Genomic DNA, 9,390 nt, shown 5'->3' on the forward strand with positions numbered 1-9,390 from the left:
GACTCGTATCGCCTCGAGCCTTAACCGCCTCCAGTTTTTTCGCAGGACTCATGTCACCGTGCTCGACTCGGTGCCCCGAGTCATGTACGTGATCCAAAAGCGGGTAACTTCTTCCTTCTTTGGTTAACACCCAAAGATTTCAACCCGAATCGTGTCAGCAACCCCAACTCAAATCGCCTCGAGCCTTAATCGCTTGCAATTTTTTCGAACCACTCATGTCACCGTGCTTGACTTGATTCTATGCGCCCCAAGTCATGTACGTGATCCAAGAGCGATTAACTCTTTTTCTGGCTAACGGCCAAAGTTTTCGAATCGACTCAGCTACCCCGACTCGAATTGCCTCGAGCCTTAACCGCCTCCATTTTTTTTTTCGCTCGACTCATGTAATCGCACTCGCCTTGATTCTGAGTGGCCCGAGTCACTTACGTGATCCAAAACCGGGTAACTTTTTCTTTTTTCTTTTTTTTGTCAAGTCCCAAAGTTTTGAACTCGAATAGAGTCGAATGCCCCGACTCGAGTCGTCTCCAAATTTTTCGCACGACTCATGTCACCGTGCTCGACTTGATTCTAAGTGCCCCGAGCCGTGTACATGATCCAAAAGCGGTTAACTTTTTCTTTTTGGTTAACGCCCAAAGTTTTCAACCCGACCCGCCTCGGCAACCTCGACTCGAAGCGCCTCGAGCCTTAATGGCCTCCAATGTTTTTGCACGACTCATGCCACCGTCGACTTTTCGCTCGAATCATGTCACCCAGGGCACCTCGATGCTACGTGACCCGAGCCCTGTGCGCGATCCAAAACCGGGTAACATTTTTTTTTGAACTCCCAAAATTTCATTCTTTTTTGCCTTACGAGCCCTATCATGATCTCTTTTTATAAAGAAAATTCTCAAATCGGATCGTTTCGGCTAGCCTACCTCGAATCTGGCTAGCTAGGCGTAACGCCTCGAGTCGGCTCGGCAATACGTGAACTGAAACTTGTGCGTGATCCAAAAGCGGGTAACTCGCCGAGTCACCTCGCGAAGTTGACTCTTTAAGTGCGCTCACCAAGTCGACTGTCCATCTCGCCTCGATAAGTTGGCTTGCCGAGTTACCGCACCAAGTCGTCGCCTCTTTAAGCCCGCTCACCGTGTCAGCTCGTCAGGTCGGCTCACCAAGTCGACTAATCAAGTAGGCCCACCAAGTCGCCTCAAGGATAGCTCCTCACCGTGAGTCGCCTCACCATGTTGACTCAATCAGTCGCCTCACCATGTTGACTCTTTGAGCCCGCTCGCCAGGTCGCCTCACCAAGTCGACTCGAGTACGTTGCCAAGTCGACTCTTTAAGTTCGCTCGCCAGGTCGACTCGCCAAGTCAGCTCACCATGTCATCTCAACGAACCAACTCGCCGAGTCGCCTCACCACGTCGGCTCTCTAATACCACTCGCCAAGTCGCCCCACCAACTCGCCCCGTTAGGCCCACTCACCACATCGCCCTGTTAGGCCCACTCTCACCAATTGGACTCTTTAAGTCTGCTCATAAAGTCGAGCCACCAAGTACTCTCACCAAGTCGACTCTTTAAGTCCTTTCATCGAGTCACCCCACCAAGTACTCTCGCCAAGTCAACTCTTTAGGTCCGTTCGTAGAGTCACCCCACCAAGTCGACCCTTCAAGTGCGTTCATCAAGTCACCCCACCAAGTCGACTCTTTAAGTTCACTCATCAAGCCACCCCGCCAGGTCAGCCCACAAATTACTCTCACCAAGTCGACTCTTTAAGTTCGTTCATCAAGTCACCCCGCCAGGTCGGCCCACCAAGTGGACTCTTTAAGTTCGTTCATGAAGTCACTCTGCCAAGTCGGCCCACCAGGTCGACTCTTTAAGTTCGTTCATCAAGTCACCCCGCCAGGTCAGCCCACCAACTACTCTCACCAAGTCGACTCTTTAAGTTTGCTCACCAAGTCACCCCGCCAGGTCGGCCCACCAAGTACTCTCACCAGGTCGACTCTTTAGGTTTGTTCATCAGGTCACCCCACCGAGTACTCTCACCAAGTCGACTCTTTAGGTTCGTTAATCAAGTCGCCCCGCCAGGTCGGCCCACCAACTACTCTCACCAAGTCGACCCTTTAAGTTCGGTCATCAACTCACCCCGCCAGGTCGGCCCACCAAGTACTCTCACAAAGTCGACTCTTTAGGTTCGTTCATCAATTCACCCTGCCAGCTCGGCCCACCAAGTTCTCTCCCCAGGTCGACTCTTTAAGTTCGTTCATCAAGTCACCCTGCCAGTTCGACCCACCAAGTACTCTCACAAAGTCGACTCTCTAAGTTCGTTCATCAAGTCACCCTGCCAGGTCAGCCCACCAAGTACTCTCACCAAGTCACCCTGCTAGTTCGACCCACCAAGTCGACTCTTTAAGTTCGTTCATCAAGTCACCCGGCCAAGTCGGCCCACCAAGTCGACTCTTTAAGTCCGTTCATCAAGTCACGTGACCAGGTCAGCCCACCGAGTACTCTCACCAAGTCGACTCTTTAAGTTTGTTCATCAAGTCACCCGGCCAGATCGGCCCACCAAGTACTCTCACCAAGTCGACTCTCTAAGTCTGTTCATCAGGTCACCCCACCGAGTACTCTCACCAAGTCAACTCTTTAGGTCCGTTCATCAAGTCACCCCGCAAAGTCGACCCTCTAAGTTCGTTCATCGAGTCACCCGACCAAGTCGACTGTTTAAGTCCTTTCATCAAGTCACCCCGCCAAGCCGACTCTTTAAGTCCGTTCATCAAGTCGCCAGAACAACTACTCTCACCAAGTCGACTCTATAAGTCCGTTCATCAAGTCGGCCCACCAAGTACTCCCACCAAGTCGACTCTTTAAGTCCGTTCATCAGTTCACCCCGCCAAGTACTCTCACCAAGTAAACTCTTTAGGTCCGTTCATCGAGTCACCCCGCCAAGTCGACCCTTTAAGTCCGTTCATCAAGTCGCCCCGCCGAGTTGCTTCTCTAAGCCCACTCACCATGTCAGCTCACCAAGTCGGTTGTTCAAGTACGTTGCCAAGTCAACTCTTTAAGTTCGCTCACCAGGTCAGCCCGCCCAAGTCGCCTCTTTAAGTTCGTTCGCCAGGTCGGCCCGCCCAAGTCGCATCAGCGGGCTAACTCGCCGAGTCACCTCGCGAAGTTGACTCTTTAAGTGCGCTCACCAAGTCGACTCACCATCTCGCCTCGATAAGTTGGCTTGCCGAGTTACCCCACCAAGCCGTCGCCTCTTTAAGCCCGCTCACCGTGTCAGCTCGTCAGGTCGGCTCACCAAGTCGACTAATCAAGTAGGCCCACCAAGTCGCCTCAAGGATAGCTCCTCACCGTGAGTCGCCTCACCATGTTGACTCAATCAGTCGCCTCACCATGTTGACTCTTTGAGCCCGCTCGCCAGGTCGCCTCACCAAGTCGACTCGAGTACGTTGCCAAGTCGACTCTTTAAGTTCGCTCGCCAGGTCGACTCGCCAAGTCAGCTCACCATGTCATCTCAACGAACCAACTCGCCGAGTCGCCTCACCACGTCGGCTCTCTAATACCACTCGCCAAGTCGCCCCACCAACTCGCCCCGTTAGGCCCACTCGCCACATCGCCCTGTTAGGCCCACTCTCACCAAGTGGACTCTTTAAGTCTGCTCATAAAGTCGAGCCACCAAGTACTCTCACCAAGTCGACTCTTTAAGTCCTTTCATCGAGTCACCCCACCAAGTACTCTCGCCAAGTCAACTCTTTAGGTCCGTTCGTAGAGTCACCCCACCAAGTCGACCCTTCAAGTGCGTTCATCAAGTCACCCCACCAAGTCGACTCTTTAAGTTCACTCATCAAGCCACCCCGCCAGGTCAGCCCACAAATTACTCTCACCAAGTCAACTCTTTAAGTTCGTTCATCAAGTCACCCCGCCAGGTCGGCCCACCAAGTGGACTCTTTAAGTTCGTTCATGAAGTCACTCTGCCAAGTCGGCCCACCAGGTCGACTCTTTAAGTTCGTTCATCAAGTCACCCCGCCAGGTCAGCCCACCAACTACTCTCACCAAGTCGACTCTTTAAGTTTGCTCACCAAGTCACCCCGCCAGGTCGGCCCACCAAGTACTCTCACCAGGTCGACTCTTTAGGTTTGTTCATCAGGTCACCCCACCGAGTACTCTCACCAAGTCGACTCTTTAGGTTCGTTAATCAAGTCGCCCCGCCAGGTCGGCCCACCAACTACTCTCACCAAGTCGACCCTTTAAGTTCGGTCATCAACTCACCCCGCCAGGTCGGCCCACCAAGTACTCTCACAAAGTTGACTCTTTAGGTTCGTTCATCAATTCACCCTGCCAGCTCGGCCCACCAAGTTCTCTCGCCAGGTCGACTCTTTAAGTTCGTTCATCAAGTCACCTTGCCAGTTCGACCCACCAAGTACTCTCACAAAGTCGACTCTCTAAGTTCGTTCATCAAGTCACCCTGCCAGGTCAGCCCACCAAGTACTCTCACCAAGTCACCCCGCTAGTTCGACCCACCAAGTCGACTCTTTAGGTTCGTTCATCAAGTCACCCGGCCAAGTCGGCCCACCAAGTCGACTCTTTAAGTCCGTTCATCAAGTCACGTGACCAGGTCAGCCCACCGAGTACTCTCACCAAGTCGACTCTTTAAGTTTGTTCATCAAGTCACCCGGCCAGATCGGCCCACCAAGTACTCTCACCAAGTCGACTCTCTAAGTCTGTTCATCAGGTCACCCCACCGAGTACTCTCACCAAGTCAACTCTTTAGGTTCGTTCATCAAGTCACCCCGCAAAGTCGACCCTCTAAGTTCGTTCATCGAGTCACCCGACCAAGTCGACTGTTTAAGTCCTTTCATCAAGTCACCCCGCCAAGCCGACTCTTTAAGTCCGTTCATCAAGTCGCCAGAACAACTACTCTCACCAAGTCGACTCTATAAGTCCGTTCATCAAGTCGGCCCACCAAGTACTCCCACCAAGTCGACTCTTTAAGTCCGTTCATCAGTTCACCCCGCCAAGTACTCTCACCAAGTAAACTCTTTAGGTCCGTTGATCGAGTCACCCCGCCAAGTCGACCCTTTAAGTCCGTTCATCAAGTCGCCCCGCCGAGTTGCTTCTCTAAGCCCACTCACCATGTCAGCTCACCAAGTCAGTTGTTCAAGTACGTTGCCAAGTCAACTCTTTAAGTTCGCTCACCAGGTCAGCCCGCCCAAGTCGCCTCTTTAAGTTCGTTCGCCAGGTCGGCCCGCCCAAGTCACATCAGCGGGCTAACTCGCCGAGTCACCTCGCGAAGTTGACTCTTTAAGTGCGCTCACCAAGTCGACTCACCATCTCGCCTCGATAAGTTGGCTTGCCGAGTTACCCCACCAAGCTGTCGCCTCTTTAAGCCCGCTCACCGTGTCAGCTCGTCAGGTCGGCTCACCAAGTCGACTAATCAAGTAGGCCCACCAAGTCGCCTCAAGGATAGCTCCTCACCGTGAGTCGCCTCACCATGTTGACTCTTTGAGCCCGCTCGCCAGGTCGCCTCACCAAGTCGACTCGAGTACGTTGCCAAGTCGACTCTTTAAGTTCGCTCGCCAAGTCAGCTCACCATGTCATCTCAACGAACCAACTCGCCGAGTCGCCTCACCACGTCGGCTCTCTAATACCACTCGCCAAGTCGCCCCACCAACTCGCCCCGTTAGGCCCACTCGCCACATCGCCCCGTTAGGCCCACTCTCACCAAGTGGACTCTTTAAGTCTGCTCATAAAGTCGAGCCACCAAGTACTCTCACCAAGTCTACTCTTTAAGTCCTTTCATCCAGTCACCCCACCAAGTACTCTCACCAAGTCAACTCTTTAGGTCCGTTCATAGAGTCACCCCACCAAGTCGACCCTTCAAGTGCGTTCATCAAGTCACCCCACCAAGTCGACTCTTTAAGTTCATTCATCAAGTCACCCCGCCAGGTCAGCCCACAAATTACTCTCACCAAGTCGACTCTTTAAGTTCGTTCATCAAGTCACCTCGCCAGGTCGGCCCACCAAGTGGACTCTTTAAGTTCGCTCATGAAGTCACTCTGCCAAGTCGGCCCACCAGGTCGACTCTTTAAGTTCGTTCATCAAGTCACCCCGCCAGGTCAGCCCACCAACTACTCTCACCAAGTCGACTCTTTAAGTTTGCTCACCAAGTCACCCCGCCAGGTCGGCCCACCAAGTACTCTCACCAGGTCGACTCTTTAGGTTTGTTTATCAGGTCACCCCACCGAGTACTCTCACCAAGTCGACTCTTTAAGTTCGTTCATCAAGTCGCCCCGCCAGGTCGGCCCACCAACTACTCTCACCAAGTCGACCCTTTAAGTTAGGTCATCAACTCACCCCGCCAGGTCGGCCCACCAAGTACTCTCACAAAGTCGACTCTTTAGGTTCGTTCATCAATTCACCCCGCCAGCTCGGCCCACCAAGTTCTCTCACCAGGTCGACTCTTTAAGTTCGTTCATCAAGTCACCCCGCCAGTTCGACCCACCAAGTACTCTCACAAAGTCGACTCTCTAAGTTCGTTCATCAAGTCACCCTGCCAGGTCAGCCCACCAAGTACTCTCACCAAGTCACCCCGCTAGTTCGGCCCACCAAGTCGACTCTTTAAGTTCGTTCATCAAGTCACCCGGCCAAGTCGGCCCACCAAGTCGACTCTTTAAGTCCGTTCATCAAGTCACGTGACCAGGTCAGCCCACCGAGTACTCTCGCCAAGTCGACTCTTGAAGTTTGTTCATCAAGTCACCTGGCCAGGTCGGCCCACCAAGTCACCAAGTACTCTCACCAAGTCGACTCTCTAAGTCCGTTCATCAAGTCACCCTGCCAGGTCGGCCCAGCAAGTCGAATCTTTAAGTCCGTTCATCAAGTCACCCCACCAAGTACTCTAACCAAGTCGATTCTTCGAGTGCGTTCATCAAGTCACCCGACCAACTACTCTCACCAAGTCGACTCTTTAACTATGTTCATCAAGTCACCCCACCAAGCAATCTCACCACGTCAACTCTTTAGGTCCGTTCATAAAGTCACCCCACCAAGTCGACCCTTCAAGTGCGTTCATCAAGTCACCCCACCAAGTACTCTCACCAATTCGACTCTTTAAGTCTTTTCATCAAGTCACCACACCAAGTACTCTCACCAAGTCAACTCTTTAGGACCGTTCATCAAGTCACCTCGCCAAGTCGACCCTTGAAGTCCGTTCATGAAGTCACCCCACCAAGTCGACTCTTTAAGTCAGTTCACGAAGTCACCCAACCAGGTCGGCCCACCAAGGACTCTCACCAAGTCGAATCTCACCAAGTCGACTCTCTAAGTCTGTTCATCAGGTCACCCCACCGAGTACTCTCACCAAGTCAACTCTTTAGGTCCGTTCATCAAGTCACCCCGCAAAGTCGACCCTCTAAGTTCGTTCATCGAGTCACCCGACCAAGTCGACTGTTTAAGTCCTTTCATCAAGTCACCCCGCCAAGCCGACTCTTTAAGTCCGTTCATCAAGTCGCCAGAACAACTACTCTCACCAAGTCGACTCTATAAGTCCGTTCATCAAGTCGGCCCACCAAGTACTCCCACCAAGTCGACTCTTTAAGTCCGTTCATCAGTTCACCCCGCCAAGTACTCTCACCAAGTCAACTCTTTAGGTCCGTTCATCGAGTCACCCGCCAAGTCGACCCTTTAAGTCCGTTCATCAAGTCGCCCCGCCGAGTTGCTTCTCTAAGCCCACTCACCATGTCAGCTCACCAAGTTGGTTGTTCAAGTACGTTGCCAAGTCAACTCTTTAAGTTCGCTCACCAGGTCAGCCCGCCCAAGTCGCCTCTTTAAGTTCGTTCGCCAGGTCGGCCCGCCCAAGTCGCATTAGCGGGCTAACTCGCCGAGTCACCTCACGAAGTTGACTCTTTAAGTGCGCTCACCAAGTCAGCTCACCAAGTCGACTCACCATCTCGCCTCGATAAGTTGGCTTGCCGAGTTACCCAACCAAGCCGTCGCCTCTTTAAGCCCGCTGACCGTGTCAGCTCGTCAGGTCGGCTCACCAAGTCGACTAATCAAGTAGGCCCACCAAGTCGCCTCAAGGATAGCTCCTCACCATGAGTCGCCTCACCATGTTGACTCTTTGAGCCCGCTCGCCAGGTTGCCTCACCAAGTCGACTCGAGTACGTTGCCAAGTCGACTCTTTAAGTTCGCTCGCCAGGTCGACTCGCCAAGTCAGCTCACCATGTCATCTCAACGAACCAACTCGCCGAGTCGCCTCACCACGTCGGCTCTCTAATACCACTCGCCAAGTCACCCCACCAACTCGCCCCGTTAGGCCCACTCACCACATCGCCCCGTTAGGCCCACTCTCACCAAGTGGACTCTTTAAGTCTGCTCATAAAGTCGAGCCACCAAGTACTCTCACCAAGTCGACTCTTTAAGTCCTTTCATCGAGTCACCCCACCAAGTACTCTCACCAAGTCAACTCTTTAGGTCCGTTCATAGAGTCACCGCACCAAGTCGACCCTTCAAGTGCGTTCATCAAGTCACCCCACCAAGTCAACTCTTTAAGTTCATTCATCAAGTCACCCCGCCAGGTCAGCCCACAAATTACTCTCACCAAGTCGACTCTTTAAGTTCGTTCATCAAGTCACCCCGCCAGGTCGGCCCACCAAGTGGACTCTTTAAGTTCGTTCATGAAGTCACTCTGCCAAGTCGGCCCACCAGGTCGACTCTTTAAGTTCGTTCATCAAGTCACCCCGCCAGGTCAGCCCACCAACTACTCTCACCAAGTCGACTCTTTAAGTTTGCTCACCAAGTCACCCCGCCAGGTCGGCCCACCAAGTACTCTCACCAGGTCGACTCTTTAGGTTTGTTCATCAGGTCACCCCACCGAGTACTCTCACCAAGTCGACCCTTTAGGTTCGTTAATCAAGTCGCCCCGCCAGGTCGGCCCACCAACTACTCTCACCAAGTCGACCCTTTAAGTTCGGTCATCAACTCACCCCGCCAGGTCGGCCCACCAAGTACTCTCACAAAGTCGACTCTTTAGGTTCGTTCATCAATTCACCCTGCCAGCTCGGCCCACCAAGTTCTCTCAACAGGTCGACTCTTTAAGTTCGTTCATCAAGTCACCCTGCCAGTTCGACCCACCAAGTACTCTCACAAAGTCGACTCTCTAAGTTCGTTCATCAAGTCACCCTGCCAGGTCAGCCCACCAAGTACTCTCACCAAGTCACCCCGCTAGTTCGACCCACCAAGTCGACTCTTTAAGTTCGTTCATCAAGTCACCCGGCCAAGTCGGCCCACCAAGTCGACTCTTTAAGTCCGTTCATCAAGTCACGTGACCAGGTCAGCCCACCGAGTACTCTCACCAAGTCGACTCTTTAAGTTTGTTCATCAAGTCACCCGGCCAGATCGGCCCACCAAGGACTCTC

The sequence above is a fragment of the Cupressus sempervirens genome, chromosome 1, assembly GCF_028749045.1.
Source record: "Cupressus sempervirens isolate cs-2001-9-10 chromosome 1, ASM2874904v1, whole genome shotgun sequence".
Lineage (NCBI taxonomy): Eukaryota > Viridiplantae > Streptophyta > Pinopsida > Cupressales > Cupressaceae > Cupressus > Cupressus sempervirens.